At 42.5% G+C, this 15,735-nt stretch overlaps 1 long non-coding RNA gene across 2 annotated transcripts in view; it reads right to left on the minus strand.

Moving 5' to 3' along the window:
• Positions 1 to 4,798: 4,798 nt before the first annotated feature.
• The window catches only part of LOC134564888 (uncharacterized), a 31,083-nt gene continuing 20,146 nt past the window's right edge, over positions 4,799 to 15,735 (minus strand). Inside the window, exons 2-4 of one of the 2 annotated variants that reach the window (XR_010083694.1) lie at positions 13,110 to 13,246; positions 11,832 to 12,253; positions 4,799 to 8,315 (exon numbers count right to left, since the gene is read on the minus strand). This is a non-coding gene — a long non-coding RNA (uncharacterized LOC134564888). The remainder of the gene's footprint in view (positions 8,316 to 11,831; positions 12,254 to 13,109; positions 13,247 to 15,735) is intronic. The other variant, XR_010083693.1, reaches the window with a different exon arrangement.

Below are 15,735 nucleotides of genomic sequence, written 5' to 3' on the forward strand. Positions count from 1 at the left end.
CACTGCTCTGAAAAGAAAGTGCCCTGTATTTATTTCAGCAGGGATTTTTTTCTTCTCAAGTCTCTCCAGGGCAGAATTAAAATTTAGCACATGCATATTTAGCAAAAATATTTTCATGTCAATGCAGCACTCAACATACCTTCCCTGTTAACCATGAAATATTTTTTCCAAGTCACATCTCTAGATAAAAGGGAAAATCTCAGATACCTTTTAGCATTCAGAAAACAGATTTCAGCTTTATTTTTGCATAAAATGAATGAATTCCATTTTCAACAAGTACATCTATATTCTGACAGGCAGAAAAGCTGTAGATATGTGGGTAACTTTTTCCCCCAGGTTCTGCCTGTTCAATCAAAGGAACTCATTCCTGAAGTTGATAGAGAGTGAGAATTAACACAAAGCATGTCCATTTCTGTTGCATTGCACCAAGCAAATGATTCTATATAAGGAAAAGAGTTTCAGTTTACCTTTGAACATATAAGGAAGCCAAGCTAGAAAGTTCTGTTCTTCCCTCATCGCAATTGGCCCAGTGCCAGCACAGGGGCACTGGTTGGGCTTTGGAAATGTTTCTCAAAACCTGTAGCTGCTTCTATGGGCAGCAAGCCAAATTATTCCTCCTTGATCATTGTACACTTAAGAAGGAGCACAGAAGTGCTCAGGTGCTTCTTGGGGTGTCTTAGTCAGGTGTCAGATGCTTCTCTGGCACCTGCACACGACTTTGTTCTTTTGTTTCTGTATTGTTTGTTATTTTCTATTTTATTAAAACCTTGGCTTTACAAAACACACCCAAGGAGCTGTCTCGCAATATTATTAAGCCACTCTGGGAGGTTGCAGGTCAACCCTCAGACTTGTTACATCTTCACAGGGCTCATTACACTCTGGCCACATGTAAAACTGTATCACATTTTCTATTAAATGTGTTATTCCAGCAGAGGAATATTTTCATCTCCAGATCACAGCAGAAATAATTAAAAATTCAAGGCATTAATTGTTGTGGTTTAAGTTCCATTGTTAATGAACTACTCTGTTTCCCTCTGTTTCCCCGAATTAATGGTTTTGTCCCAAAGGTTGTTTCCACCCCCTGAGCTGTCAGTTGTACCTAACCCAACCCCTTTTTCCTGAATGTTCTAAGTCAATCCTTCCCTTTGGCCAACCCCTGCCAAAACCTCTCCCCGGAATTCCCCTAATTCACGAGGCCCATTGGCCCATGTGACCTGTTCTCCTCCTACTGTTTTCCCATTGGTTCCTGAAGTATGAAACTCCTCCTTGTTCTCCTCCCACATCCTCTCCCTATTGGCTGGAATTTGATACCTGCCCCTGAGACCTCCCCTGTTTATAGGCTGTTGCAGACAGTATTCTGTGTTCTTTCTGTCACTGACCATTCAGAAGAATAAACCCTTCTGGATCACAAACAGAAGATCTCCCTCTCATTCCTTGCCTCCAACCTGTGCCGATCTAAAGACCTTTGTGCCGTAGAGCAGGAAGCTCTAAGCCGTGTCTCTTGTCGCCCACTTGGGACACACGTCTCACTCTCAGTGCAGTGCCATGGTGGCTGAGCTAGCTAAGAGACTCCAGCACACCATCAATTCATTATACTTTAATTAAACTAAACCATATTTCATAGGATTGTTTTGGCATTATGAGGAAGAATCTGTCTCCTCAACAGCTCGTGAGGTGGTTATGACAAATTATAAAGTCACGGAAGCCAAGTAGAATTGTTCCAGTCAATTAAGTGTGTCTGTGAAGGGAAAGTTACAGTATGTAAAGAGGGAAAAATATAGTGATATTTCAAAGTTTTCCAGACTTACACATTATTGGATGATCCCAATACTTCTGAGGGTCCAGCCTTGCGAAGGAATGGCTCAATAATAGCAAGACGGCATGCTCGAGTATGTCTTGAAAAAGCAAAAAGGTTTTAATAAAAGAATGAAAATAATACAAAAACAAATAGCAAAGCCATGCACAGAATAAGGAACAAAGTCCATATCCCTGTTACAACATCCCGAAAATGCCTCGAGTACCTTTGTTCTTTCACTTATCTACTTAATGACTGAGGAGGGTTTAATTGGCAAACTGCCAATCACAACAGGGATAACTTTTGAAGAGCATCTAGAAGGTCCAACAGGTGCTTCTGTCTTGGCCCTGAGCCAATTCTTGTGAGAGAAGCAAGGAAAGTTCTAGCTAACGTTCCTAATGTCTAAGGCTAAACTGAAACCTCTTTCCTTATACAGAACTGCCCATTCGGATGTGGGAGATGCTTTCCTACAACACATTAAATTGGTTCTTTTTCTTTCCATGCAGTTTAAAGAAGTCCATTGTTTTTGGTATGGCCAATAATTCTATTAACCTGTTAGACAATAATGACACATCCACTGATCTGTTAATTTAGATTTCTCTGAATGACATGGCTCAAAATGCTGCTTCTCTGTATGAGAAAAAAAATTTAAAAGCAGAGAATGTGCTAAAACTTATGGCAAACAATGCTTTGAAACTTAGTGGGCTTCTAGTTTATTCTTCTTTGTCTTTATTGTTTTCTTCCTTAATATTTTTGCACTTAAATGTAGATGTGATCTATAAATGTTTGTGATTTTATGATTAGAATTGAAATTGCAAGTTTTCTTTATAGCTTCAAAAATATTAGTTAATGGGATTTTGGGGAGAGGAGGGGGGATTTTTGGTTATTTGGGGTTTGGGGAGGATTTTTTTTTTTGTTTTGTTTGTTTTTTACAGAATGTAGGCAGTTGTTAACTGCAAAACTTTCTTATTACTGTGAGCCACATTACACAGCAGGCAGACAATTTTCTGTGGCTGGGATGTGTGCAAGGAGGTCACAGGTACAGCAGCTTCCTCACTCCTTACCTCCATGTTTTAAAGCCTACAGTTTGGTGAGAAAAAGACATAAATATATGAATTAACTGCTCAGATTTGTATTCTCTTTAATTGATTTTGATATTTGTTTTTTAAAGCCTTCTGTACTCTTTGTACAAACTTCAGTGGGCACTGTGAGTACACCTGGATGTGGCTGCTGAGGATTTTAGGCAGTAATGCAGCATTTTATATCTTTTCCACAGAGTTAATTAATTGTAGGCAAGACTTGGGATCTGGCAGTTGACTTCTCCCTCTACTGAAATTAGTGAGGTGAATAATTATTACACATGGGCCTACTGAAGGAAATTACTTTCTCTTGCACAGCAAAGGAATTTGATGTTACCAAGGCAAACATTAAAACGGACAGGCGATACAAACGTGTGAAGTGTGCAAAATGTTGACAAGTTATTGATCAGGTCATGCTTGAAAATCTGAGTTGGAAGACTGTATTTAACTTTAGTGAATAGGAATGAGTCTCTATTTGGATCAGCATGGAGTTGTTTGCAGGGGGATTTGGACAACTGAAGAATAGAACCAATATAATTTCAACAGAAGCCGTTTATTGTTTACATTACAATCCCAGTTATAGATTCTAAAATCTATGGCCCATGTGGGCACACACTCCTGGTTGGCCAAGTTGCTGGTTTAAGAGGCAGGTTCATCTCCTTTAGGTCACCTAATTGGTCAAGTGTCCATTCTTATGATGAACCTCATGTATCTAGGATTTACATTCTTTGTAGACAGTTTCTCAGGCTCTTTGTTCTTATTTTCATCCTGTTGTTTTCCCTGTAACCCTGATGAATTCCTGAGAGCTCTGGAAAACAAGACTTCAGGTGTCTTGTTATCTACAATGATTTTGGCTGGTACACAGAATGGCCTAAGTCATGCAAATACATTGCTACAGTTGTTGGGGAATGTCCAGCATATTTCATATTTCATATACAGAGTCCCTGGCAGCCCCGAACAGAGTTCTGGGGCAAGCGCCACAGGGGGAAAGGGAAGGGACGGGACCCCAGGGCCCTGATCACAAGCGACAAAGACCACAATAGATGGTACCTTTAGAATCCCATTTCAGCTCCCTGGCAGGGCTCCTTCCTCAGGCTGCAGAAGGTGGAGGTTGGATCGATAGATCGGGTTGATCAATCTATACCTTCACTTCTAACCCAGAGGCTTTTTATCCATAAGTTACAAATGCATATTCATATCTTTATCTACACACTACCCAATCTAGGTGCAATTTTCTAAGTTCGTAAAACTACGAAAAACTACGAAAAGCAGCATCAAAAACCTACGCATATAGCATATCTATCAGTGCAAAAACTCTATCTTACTAGTGTAAAAGTTCTATCTTATTGTGCATAAAAATTCTATCTTGTTATGTGAAAAACTCTATCTTAACATACGTAAAAAACTTTATCTTATTTGCACAAAATTCATACCAAAAATTATAAACAGTACTCTACTTTTGTTGTGTCTAAACCCTATCACTAGGCCTGAAGCTCTGTACTTCTACACTAACAACTAGGCACTTAGGGCATGTGAAGCTTAAAACTGAGGCTTAGATTTCTACTTTATGTGTGTGTGGCTTTATATATTCTAATTTTTCTAAAGGTTTTAATTCAATCCCTGCACTTCTCACTCTCTGTGAAGGATCCATGGAAACATGGACTCCAACAGGTGGGGAACAACTCAGCTTTCTAGAACATCCCAGAACAAAACCCATTCTAGCTGGGTTTGGCTATTCTAAGATGCTCCCTAAATCACTTGGTAGTGAATTATTACAGCCTTTAGTCCCATATCATAGCACTGAAAATGACTGTCTTTGTAGTTCTAAAAAGTATCTAGATTAGATGCCAGTATTAACTGTCATTAAAACATGTGCTCAAATATGGCAGTTTTTACAGAATGTTTTTCAAGGAAAGGCTAGGTAGGCTTTTTTTTTTTTTTTTTTTTTTTTTTTTTTTTTTTTGCCAGCAGGATCTGATTGAAGATTGGATTTGCTATGGAAATACATTTATCCAATGTTGCATCTGAGGTGGGAAGAATTATAGTGTGACTGAAGAGCAGCACTGAAAGTCTTATCTTTGTTCTATAACCAGAGGAGCCAAGCTACAACTCTTCATTGCCCTTGTTTTCTTATCTTCTCTCATCTGTCACGCATCACAGTTTCTGACTGATTACTCATTTTATTCGTACATTAAGCATGCAAACTAGCACCAATAATTTTTGAATCTCTGTGTTTACAGCTCCTGCTGCCTGTTTATAAGTGTCCCACAGGATATTTCCTGGTCTGCACATCCTCTTGTGATATGTGATAAGAAGGAAGGTACATAAGAGGAAAAATAATTGGCTAAAGTGCAAAACGAGGTAGGAGTGCAAGCTTGTCTTTAACCTTGAGGGAATTTATTAGTAGTTACATAAGGCTTGGAGGCTGGAACTTCGCTGTCCAGCATATTTATAACATCTGGGAAAAGGATTTGAGCTATAAGTTGTTAACATTTCCTGATGATGCTGAGCAGCAGATTATCACACTCGGGCCCTGGCAGTGAAGAATTGTAGATTTGAACAAAAAGTCAGCAAAGTTCAGTAACTGGGCAATAAAAAGACCCCTGAGATTCAATACAGAGAAATGTCAAATTATGCACTGGTAGAATGATGGCCTCTGAGTCATGCCCTGTCATTGTTGATTAGGAATGGCAGAAGTAACAACACACAGACTTCTGATCTCCAAGATGAGAGAGAGATATCTTTATTTTTCAGCATCCTTTATATACAGTTTTGAGAAAGAAACATTATTGGACACTCAGACAACACCCCTTGACTGTTATTTCCAAGTAAATAACAAGTTAGAAAAAACACAACAACACCAACTGCTAACGGTTTTCCACTTTTAACAGTTTTTCACCTTCCAAGGATTGTTTTTGATTCTTCCTTGAAATTTCTCAGTCCAGTGTGAGAAAGTTATGACGTAATTTCACACAGACACAGACTCTGCTGTTGCTGTCTGATCTCTCGCTTTCAGTATCCACAATGCCCAAGAATGAAATCCTGGGTTATGATTATAACCTCATGAAAAGGTAAAATTATGCCCACTCCCCCTTCCAAAAAAAAAATACTAACTCTGGGGATGTTCAACTTCATTTGTTTTGCTGTTGCAGGATTTCCTGATATCTGATTGTGGTCACTGAGAGAAGAATAATATTTGGAGTGTCACCCCAAAGGTTCTCTCCCAGTGGCACCCTGCTCTGCAGTCACTCACTGCTCTGTGGACTCAAATACAAGAACTATGAGCAGGCCAGCATAAAAGAGATGAAAAAGAGTGTCAGGACAAAAGGAAATAAGTGAGTCTTATAATTCTATCTAATTTCAGACTGAATTTATGGAGTGAAAAGAGGAACTCACACCAGATTTCTCTGTGCAGAGCTATTGGTTTAACAACCAAAAAAACCCCTTCAACCAAACACATGTTGAATTCTTGTATAAAAAGGGACCTTGTAGTACTGAAATCCCTGGGTGTAAGCCATGTATATATTATAAATGCACACTCTGGCAAAAAAAAAAAAAATAGATCAAGCATAAGGATTAATGCACTGTTGTAGTTTAAATTTTGGGGGGCTCCCAGGGGGGGTCCCCCGGGAGACCCCCGGGTCCTAAGGTCGTGGGTGTTCCCGTGCTGGCAGGCAAAGAGACTTCAGACGGCTACTGAGGTGCTGATGAGATGAGGGTTTATTCAGTCTCACTCCAGGCAGGGAGCATGGTCCTGTGGGAGAGGGGGAAGGGGGGAGAAGGAAGGGGAGCGTCTCGAGACCTCCAGGGGGAAGAGGGGCAAAGAGGGCGAACCTTCTGCGTTTGCATTCTTAACACAGAGGTTCAAAGTGGGCGCGGTAACATTCTCCAGCCAATAGAGTTACAGATACACGATACTGCAGGGAGAGTACAGACTTGGGATAAACCATACATTTTCCAGGGGTGAGCCAGAGCAAACCATTTCCATAAAGTGCAATTCCACAATGCACAACTGTTGCTATGGTTTTCGGACGGCACAGGAATAACAACATGACTCTCCATGATGGTAAAGATGAGAGCAAACTTTATTCTTCTAAGTTCTACTTTTATAGAGTAGTTCGGTACAAAGAACATGATTGGTTATTCAGCGTCTACACCCTTTAGTACACATTTCTTTCCAGTAAACATGTTGGAAAAACACCACCTGCAGATGGTTTCTCACTTCCCAAGGTTTGTTTGAATTCCTCCTTACGATTTCTCAGGCTAACATGAGAAAGTTGCTTGCTTGCCTTTCACACAGACACTGGCAGAGCCTGAAGCCTAAGTGCAGACCAATGTCAGGCCCACATCTCCCCCTTTTAGGTTTTGCTGAGGGAGGCATCTGTGTCTGTGTCCTCTCCTGCAAGGCCCTTGCAAGAGAAAAAAAGACAAACATGACACCAGAAGTCCCATTAGTAATCAACCAATTACTAAATAGAACTTCCATTGGTCACTGACTTAAATGGTCAGGGAAGTTCTGTGGCCTTTGGTGTTGACCCTTCACAACCATGTCCATGCACCAGCGTCAAGCTTAGCTATTTACTAATTCTAATACAGAAAAAACCAAAACATGATAAGCCTGCTCAAAAATGGCAGTCTAATTTGTCAAGATCCATCACTCTAGGAATCATCCTTTCAGATAACAAGGGCTTTCCCTGCTTTTTAGCAAAAGACGGTGATCCTTGCATCACACCTGCAACAGCAAACTGATTTAATTTTCCAATTATTTGGACAACCTGAGTTGACCCTTTTTTTTTTTTTTTTTTTTTTAATGCAAAAGTGCATGTGATGTTTGAAAGGGCAAAGACCCATTGCAGGATGTGCAGGATTGGACCATCGTTCACTCAATTGGCCTATGATACCTGTAGGATGTCACCTAGAAAGAAAAAAAATTAAGAATAATAAAATTAATAAAAATATCAATAAAAAGATATCTGACTCCAAAAATATCTACGTGATCCCAATGACCAGAAAGGCAAAAACCACAAAGTGAAACAACAGCCCTTAATAACTACAAAACATACACCGAAGGCACATGAAATATTACCTAAAATACAACTACATCTATGTAGGAAACTTAAATGAAACAACATCTACTATAAAATTAAAACACATGAAAAGGGAAAGTCCATTGAGACAAGATGTTGATCCTTAGCATCACTGGATGTCTTCTTGACATCTGAAGCAGGGAGTGACTTGAGGAAGATCGATGAAAACAGGACCATGCTGCTGACACAGGACTTGTGTTGTCTCCATAACTTCCAAGCACATGGTCATCTTTGCAGTCTATGTGACTGTCATGGGTTGATGCTGGACCAAATGCCAGTGCACCCATGAGTGTATATTTTACCCAATGAGTGACTGTGAGATGCAACCAAGAACAGAGCAGAGCAGGCCTAGAACTTGAAATAGAAAAAGACTTTATTAAACTACATAACAGAAAATAGAAAAAGAAAACCCAACCACCTAAAAGCAGAGATGAAAACCTCCCAGAACACTTCTTCTCCTCCCCTCAATTTCTATCCCATACATGCTCACACAGTTGACACCAGCACATTACCCTCATCCACTTGCTTAAACCTTCTACGACCCTGGGTTCCCATCACAATCATCATCCCTTAAAAAAAACAAACAATCTTCATTCCATCCAGGGAGAGAGGAGTCTCTCTCGCACCACAGACCCCCCCCCCCCCCCCCCCAGGAAACACAGGTCCACCATCCCGTGTTCCCACGTCACCCATGGCACCGCCCGGTGGCAGTCTGCCAGGGTGACACCCACTTTTCCATGTCCAGTGCTCTCACCGCCGTCCATGGACCAAAACCGTAATAGGGCTCTTTTAAGGATGTTTGGCCAAATACCAAAAACCAGCCATCTTCTCATATTGGGACTAGCAGTCCCCCCCACATTTACCCCTGGGGCCGAGGGTTTCCAAGAACAGGCCGCAACATCTCTGGTTTTGAGCCAAAAAAGCATCTACCCAAACACAGTCTTATTTATAATCAGGAGGGTCCAGGGTCCGTCTATGGCTAACATTACGCAAGAAAAGTCCAGCCCAAAAGGCCACTCCGCTTCACTCTGGCAATCGAAGGAGGTTCTTTTCATCTCCCGTTACCATCTCGGTCCCAGGCTATCCTCTCTCTTCTAAAACTACCAGCCATGAGAATTCAGTGTCTAGGGATAGCTTTCTTCCGCCTTAGAAAGAGTTAAAAGCTTTGATCTCCCAGCAAGGTCACAGGCTCAGGCAGTCGCAGGCACTGCAGCTCCCACATGCAGCGGCTCATCCACCTTCTCCCGGGGGGGGGGAGAGACGGGATGGGACGGGGGTAACGGGACGGGGGGACAGGACGCACCTCCAAAGTTCTCCACCCCTCCATCCTAAATGGGGGCTGGACCAGCTCCCAGTCCGGCTCCCTCTGTTCCCCCCGGCTGGGGCCCGTGCCTACCCCAGCCAGGCCCACTTGGCTCCCCTCCCCCACCCAGCCTGGCCAGTCCAGGCAGGGGAAAAGAGAAGAAATGCTCCTCTCCGAAAAGCGGAGCCAGGAAGAGAGGAAGTCCCTCTGGGAATCCTTGCCTTTAACCCCTTGTGTCCTCAGAGGCGTGTCCAAACTCTCAGTGGCCACCAAAGGTATCAATATTTGAACCTGCCACTCATTGGTTTGACCTCAGCTTCCAAAAAAAAAAAAAAAATTCACTTCCCCTCAAAACAGGACAGTGACAACCACTAAGGCTATGCAATGTCCCTTTTCACTCCTCAAAGGTGATGGGTAACACGACTCCTGAACCTGCTAATGATAAAACACAGGCACATCTTGTCCTTAAGTTAACAAACTTGTCAGGCTCCATTGTCTAAATTCAACGTCCAGGTTTCATAATTACTTTTTCTACAGGTTCATAACATAAATGTTATATTGTTGCATGTTATCTTTTCGATAATAATTTTGATCAGCCCAGGAACTGCAAAAGCTGAAGTGCTTCTTTTCCAGTGACAACCTGTTCATCCTTCCCGGGCAGGAATTCCAGGTTCACCTCAAAGATCAATTCAGCTATTATATTTAAAGGTCAAATTGTTGAGTCAAATAACTCATATGTAATTTTTTGCTAAAACATCTGGACAAACAGGCAATTCCCATCCAGAGAGAGCCAAGGCATGGCCAGTGCCCAGCTCTAACGGCAGAGGAATCCCTTACACCAATTTTAAAAACAAGCTTCTTTAAAATCTTAAAATAAAAAACTAATATAATAATTGACACCTCCTAAATTTGTCAGGGTAGAGATGCTCTGAGCTCAGCAGGCTCTTGAGATGGTCTGTGACCAGGATTGGAACTGCATCCCAAACCGTCAGGACAGAGGAGGCATTCTTACAAACTCAGATAACCTTGTCTGGAAATCTGAAAATATTTAGAAAATCATGAATGCAAAACTAGCATGGACAGCTAGAAAATGGAAAAATTCTTGGGTGACACGTGTCTTAAAGGCAATTATAGACAAATAGCAAAGTACATGAGAAGAAGAAGCAGAAGCAGCAGCAGTAGCAGCCGGCTGTAGAACTGTGATAACTTTATCATATCAGTGAATTCACATCAAATATCTTAAAAACTGAGATAACACTTAAAACTCATAACTGATGGTTATACTGTAGAATTATTAATAATACTTGTGTTATCTGCGAAAGGCAACAAAGGTTGCTTATTTGTTTTTTGTATTCCTTGTCATTTTTCTTCTATTATGAACAGGCATTTAAGGCTCCAATTCTGTTCACTGGAGACGCCTTGAGAAGAAATGTTTTGGGGGGGGGGGAGGGAAAAAACCCAAACAAAAATCAACCGTCCCTCTAAAAGGAAAAGCTTCTGCTCACTTCAAAGGCAGCGAAGCTATTTGGCTCTCCCTGAGTGGGGCCTTGGGGGCTCAAGGGCCCCAGGGCCACCCCGCGGAGCTGGGGGAAATCCAAACAAACGTGGCCCCCATTTCTCTGTAAAGGAAAAAATTTCAAGCGAAGCAACTTCTACAACATTATGAGCTGTCTAGAGGAACGGCAAGTGCCGCCTCATGCCCTATTCACAAACGCCACTCGGCCCGCAGGTAAGGAGTGGGGAGCGAACCCCGCCGCTCATGGTGGGGGGGAAGGGGGAAAAGGAGCGAGGAGACCGCTCCTCCGTTCCTATGACGACTTGCTGCGCAAATTCACGCGGGAAGGAAATGAAAACAGCGGTGAAGTGTGTGCCGGCGGGGCAGGGGCCACTGCCCCTGCTCTCATCGCCACTGCACACGGCGGGAGAAAACCTCCGCCGGGGGAGAAACGGGGAGGGGACAACGGAGCAGGGCTCGGCGGGGCTCAGCCCGCCTCCGCCCTGCCGCCGCCTGTCTCAAGGGGAGAGCCGGCGGCGCCCCTCACCGCCCTGGGGGGAAGGGGGGAACGAAGAGGCAAAGCCGCTCCAAGCTGCCCGTCTCTGCGGCACCGCGCGGGGAAGGGACCTGCGATCCCCCCCGACCCGCATGCCTGGGGGGAGGGGAGGGAGGCCGAGTACGGAAAAGCGAGCGAGAGAGAGATTTTGCAGCCGCTGCAGCACCCTGGAGCAGGGCGGGAGGAAACCCGGGCGAGAGAGGGAGAAAACAGGGAGGGCGAGAGAGAGAGAAACCGTGGGCCGCCGGTGTCGCCGGCCCGGAGTGCCCGCTAAACCATGGGTGTGGGGAGAGAACTGCCCATATGGAAAACAGAAAAGGGGGGGGGGGGGATGGTCTGATCCCGTTCCACTGCAGGGAGAAAGAGGGACTAGGCACGGCAAGAGACAGAGAGAGAAGGCAGGGAGATAGCATCCGTTCTGCCATGCCTCTGTCTCACCGCACCCCCCACCCCCGCGCAAGGGAAGGAACAAAGTTAAAACAGTGAGAAACAAAGAAAGACAAGCCCAAAACTCACCCAGGCAATAATGAAAACAAGCACAGGTAGCATAAAACACTCATAAAGTGAACTTTTCGCCCTGAACACACAGAAGGATACAGAGGGATCAAAGGTTTTCGATCCCGGTCCCGTCCGCAGGCCAGATGCTGGGCCACGCCGACGAGGAAAGGATCGTTGTGTCACACTCTGGGTCAGAATCTGACCAGATGTATCTTGGACGGGCTGGCATCTTTTAAAGTCACGGTACAGGCCAGTCGCAGTGGGTGATAACGCAGGAACCACTGCCAGCCATCCGTGGTATGAAGAAAGGAGAAGGAAAAGCCAAGGAAGCACCGTCTCTGCTGGCCAGGAGAGGCTTACAGACGCTCGCTTTGATCTTGCCCAGTGTGAAAAAGGCATATTGTATGTGTGGCTCTACGCAGATATTTACTATATGTAATCTGATAGATAGAAAAGTTATACTATATTAACATTAGAATAATGTAGTGAATGTAGTTTTGTAATTAACAATAAGTTATAGTACAATAGAAGCTGTGTATGTGTGTTATATTTTTTTTGCTCAAGAAGAAAAATTCCTCAGCACAGAGATAACATTCACAGAGGCCCCTAAACCTTACAGAGGCCTCTAAACCTTCTAGTGAAGAAGAATTTATGGCCTCTTATCCACAGAACCTAACTTTCTCAAGGACGTATGCTCTCATGCGTTCTTTTAATTAACAGAAAGCTTTTGTGACAAGAAACAGCTGAAAATTACTTGTTTTACGTAAGATATGAATAGTCATAAACTGAAGGCTTAAAAAAGAAGATTTCTCTTTGTTCTGGGCCCTTCTCCTTCACAGCCTTTGTCTGGGAGGGAGGGGGGACAATAAGCCCGGGCTACCTTCTTTGCTCTTATTGTCTCATTATTTGTCCTGTCTCTGAAAACTTTTTAAACTTTTATTATTGTATTAATATTTTTGTAACCAATTTTTTTTCTTTATTAAATTTTCATAAATTTCAAAAAGCGAGTGATTGGCGTTTATCACACCCAGACAGAAGTGAAAGAGATCGGGGGAGTGAAAGAAGCTGTTGGCAGCGAAGAATTCCAGCTGCTCTTGTCAGGAAAGGCACAAGCTGTCCTTTCTCAGGCTGGTTCCCCAGGATTTTTTGGAACCTTTGCCCTGCTGTCTGTTCTAGAAATTAAAGTCCAGCTGTGCTGGGTGCCATCCGACCTGCTGTCTTTTGGCAGGATTGATCTTTTTCCATGGTCAGCAGGACCAGCCTTCTTTAGAAAAAGCGTGGGGATATTTCGCTTACCTCTCTGAGGAGGCAGGTAGCAATTTTCAGGCTTTGCTGCATCAATCAGTCCCGGCTGCGCTGAACTTCTTCGAAAACGTCAGGTCACCAGATGTTGCTATGGTTTTCGGTCGGCACAGGAATAACAACATGACTCTCTATGATGGTAAAGATGAGAGCAAACTTTATTCTTCTAAATTCTACTTTTATAGAGTAGTTCGGTACAAAGAACATGATTGGTTATTCAGCGTCTACACCCTTTAGTAAACATTTCTTTCCAGTAAACATGTTGGAAAAACACCACCTGCGGATGGTTTCTCACTCCCCAAGGTTTGTTTGAATTTCTCCTTAAGATTTCTCAGGCTAACATGAGAAAGTTGCTCGCTTGCCTTTCACACAGACACTAGCAGAGCCTGAAGCCTAAATTCAGACCAATGTCAGGCCCACACACAACTTCAGTAATATAAATTAAAGCAATAAATGAGTAATATGCAACTTAAAACAAAAAAATCACAAAACACAGCAAATATCACAAATTTCTTTATTTTTTTAATAATTTCCTCCTTGACTCCAGAAATAGCCTTTATATTTAATTTTCTAGTTATATTGACATTGTTTCAGCCAACAAACCCAAATGATATAGAAGGATGGCAAATGGAATAGCTTGAAATACTAATGGAAGAATTCCTGTTATTTTTATGCCTTTCAGCTGAGTTCAAAGATTAGTGCTGTAAGCACAGTTAAAATGTATCAGGTGGTAGAAAATTAATTATGAATGTACTTTAAGTAGAGACTGTTAAACTTCAGTTTTGAATATAGAACAAACTGTAATGAAAATTATTATCATTATAGATGCAGACAAAAGAAAGGCCTTTAAAGGACCTGAAAAGAGTCATGGCTGTGACACATTTAAGTGGGTTTATCTGAGAAAATTAGAGCCTTTTGTTGCTTTTCAGGAATAGAAACCCATTGGTCCCCCATGGAGCTAAAAGCAGATAGGATTTTAGAGGCAGTGTTTTCACCCTGAGAGTTTTTGAAGTTAAATTTAGTTTTTAGTTTAGTTTCTTAGCATCATCAGTGGCTTGTATGCTAGTCAGCCTTGGTCAAACCCCTTAGGACTGAGATTTTATTGATCTTCCTGACAGATGTCCTGTACTCTAAGGTAAATTGCTGCTTAAGCAATAAATACTTTCAAAAATATATTCCTCACGGTCAGAGAAGAGTGATTAAGACAAAAAAGCTTGACAGCTATTGTCAGAATTTGCAAGCATTTGTTGCTATGGCTGTAATTAAAATCGTAAATGGAAATCAAGCTTTTAGGCAAACTTGTGCCATCCATTAAAAAAACAAATACCAATTTATTCCCAAAAATTGTCTTCAGCACATTTTGTTGTTTATCAAAACAAATACTTATGTAAATACTGCCTTGATTTGGGTAATTATTTTCCCACCAATACACCAGAGACTGTTCTTTCAGAATATTAACTTCTTTATGTAAATTAGGAAGGAGGGTTAGAAATAATGACGCTGTTGCAAACCATTTATCTGTTCTGTGGTGTAAAGAAATTCAATTCCAGCTGATTGCAGGAGGATAATTGTGGTTACTGTTGTAAATCATTTTTTTAGAAGGGACTAGGGTTTGTAGCTTGTGGCTTGCAGGACTGGTATTTTCAAATGGAATTTTTTTGTATGGACCTTGTTCAAGAAAAACTTAAAATTACCAGTCAGGACCAATTCCCATTCTTGCTTCCAGCAGCCCTGTGCTCATAGGACTCATTATTGTGCTTGTCATGCTGTTTCCCATTCACCAGACACAAAGTTTTTTAGATTTTTTCACACCAAGATGGAGAGGTGACAAAAACATGGTCCAGGGAACAGGTTTTTTGCTGTCTGATAAACAGATTTTATTTTAACACTGAGGCTCTCTGTGGGCATTCATCTCGTGGGCATATGGGCTGGTACTTTTTTAGCTCATCAAATTTGCAACAGTGAGGGAACTATTCCAAGATCAAAGGTGAAGAGTGCACCATAGGTTGTAGAGATGTTTGCCAGGTTTGTACTTTGTTTCAACACAGTGAGACTTGTTGTATAAGATTTTGGTGCAGAGTCTGTTCAATGAAACTTTTTTGTTTGAAGTGTCTATATTACAGGTCAGTGCAATAAGTTCGGGAAGAACTCTATGGAGCTGCTTAGAAAAAATTGGAGGAAGGAGAAAATTCTTCCAAGCAAGAAGGAAGCTGGTGTGGAGGCTTTAGGGAGAAGGAGCTTGGGCAACAATGACTGCAGGAAGCACAAAGAAACATGAGGTGCTGCACAGGGACATGCATCTCTTTGGCTTCCAAAACAGCCCAGGTTGGGAGAGGTACAGAAACCTGTCAGCTCCACGCAGGCAGGAGCTTGTTTTGGGGAAAAGGTCCCCAAGGGACCAGGTGAGGTTTAGGCTGTTGTATTGATGCCTCCTTTGCCAAGGTGAGGGCACAGATGGGTTGTGTTTGCAGCACAAACAGCAGAGCAGCTGAAGGGCTGGGTTTGTGATCCCAGCCAGGAGCTGCTCACATAGCCTGGTGTCTGAGCTCAGCAGAACTGAGGCAGGAATTCTGTGGGATGGCAATGAACTCTCTGAGCAGGGCAGGGATGGGATGAGGGG

Source organism: Prinia subflava (genome assembly GCF_021018805.1).
Source record: "Prinia subflava isolate CZ2003 ecotype Zambia chromosome W unlocalized genomic scaffold, Cam_Psub_1.2 scaffold_22_NEW, whole genome shotgun sequence".
Classification (NCBI taxonomy): Eukaryota; Metazoa; Chordata; class Aves; order Passeriformes; family Cisticolidae; genus Prinia; species Prinia subflava.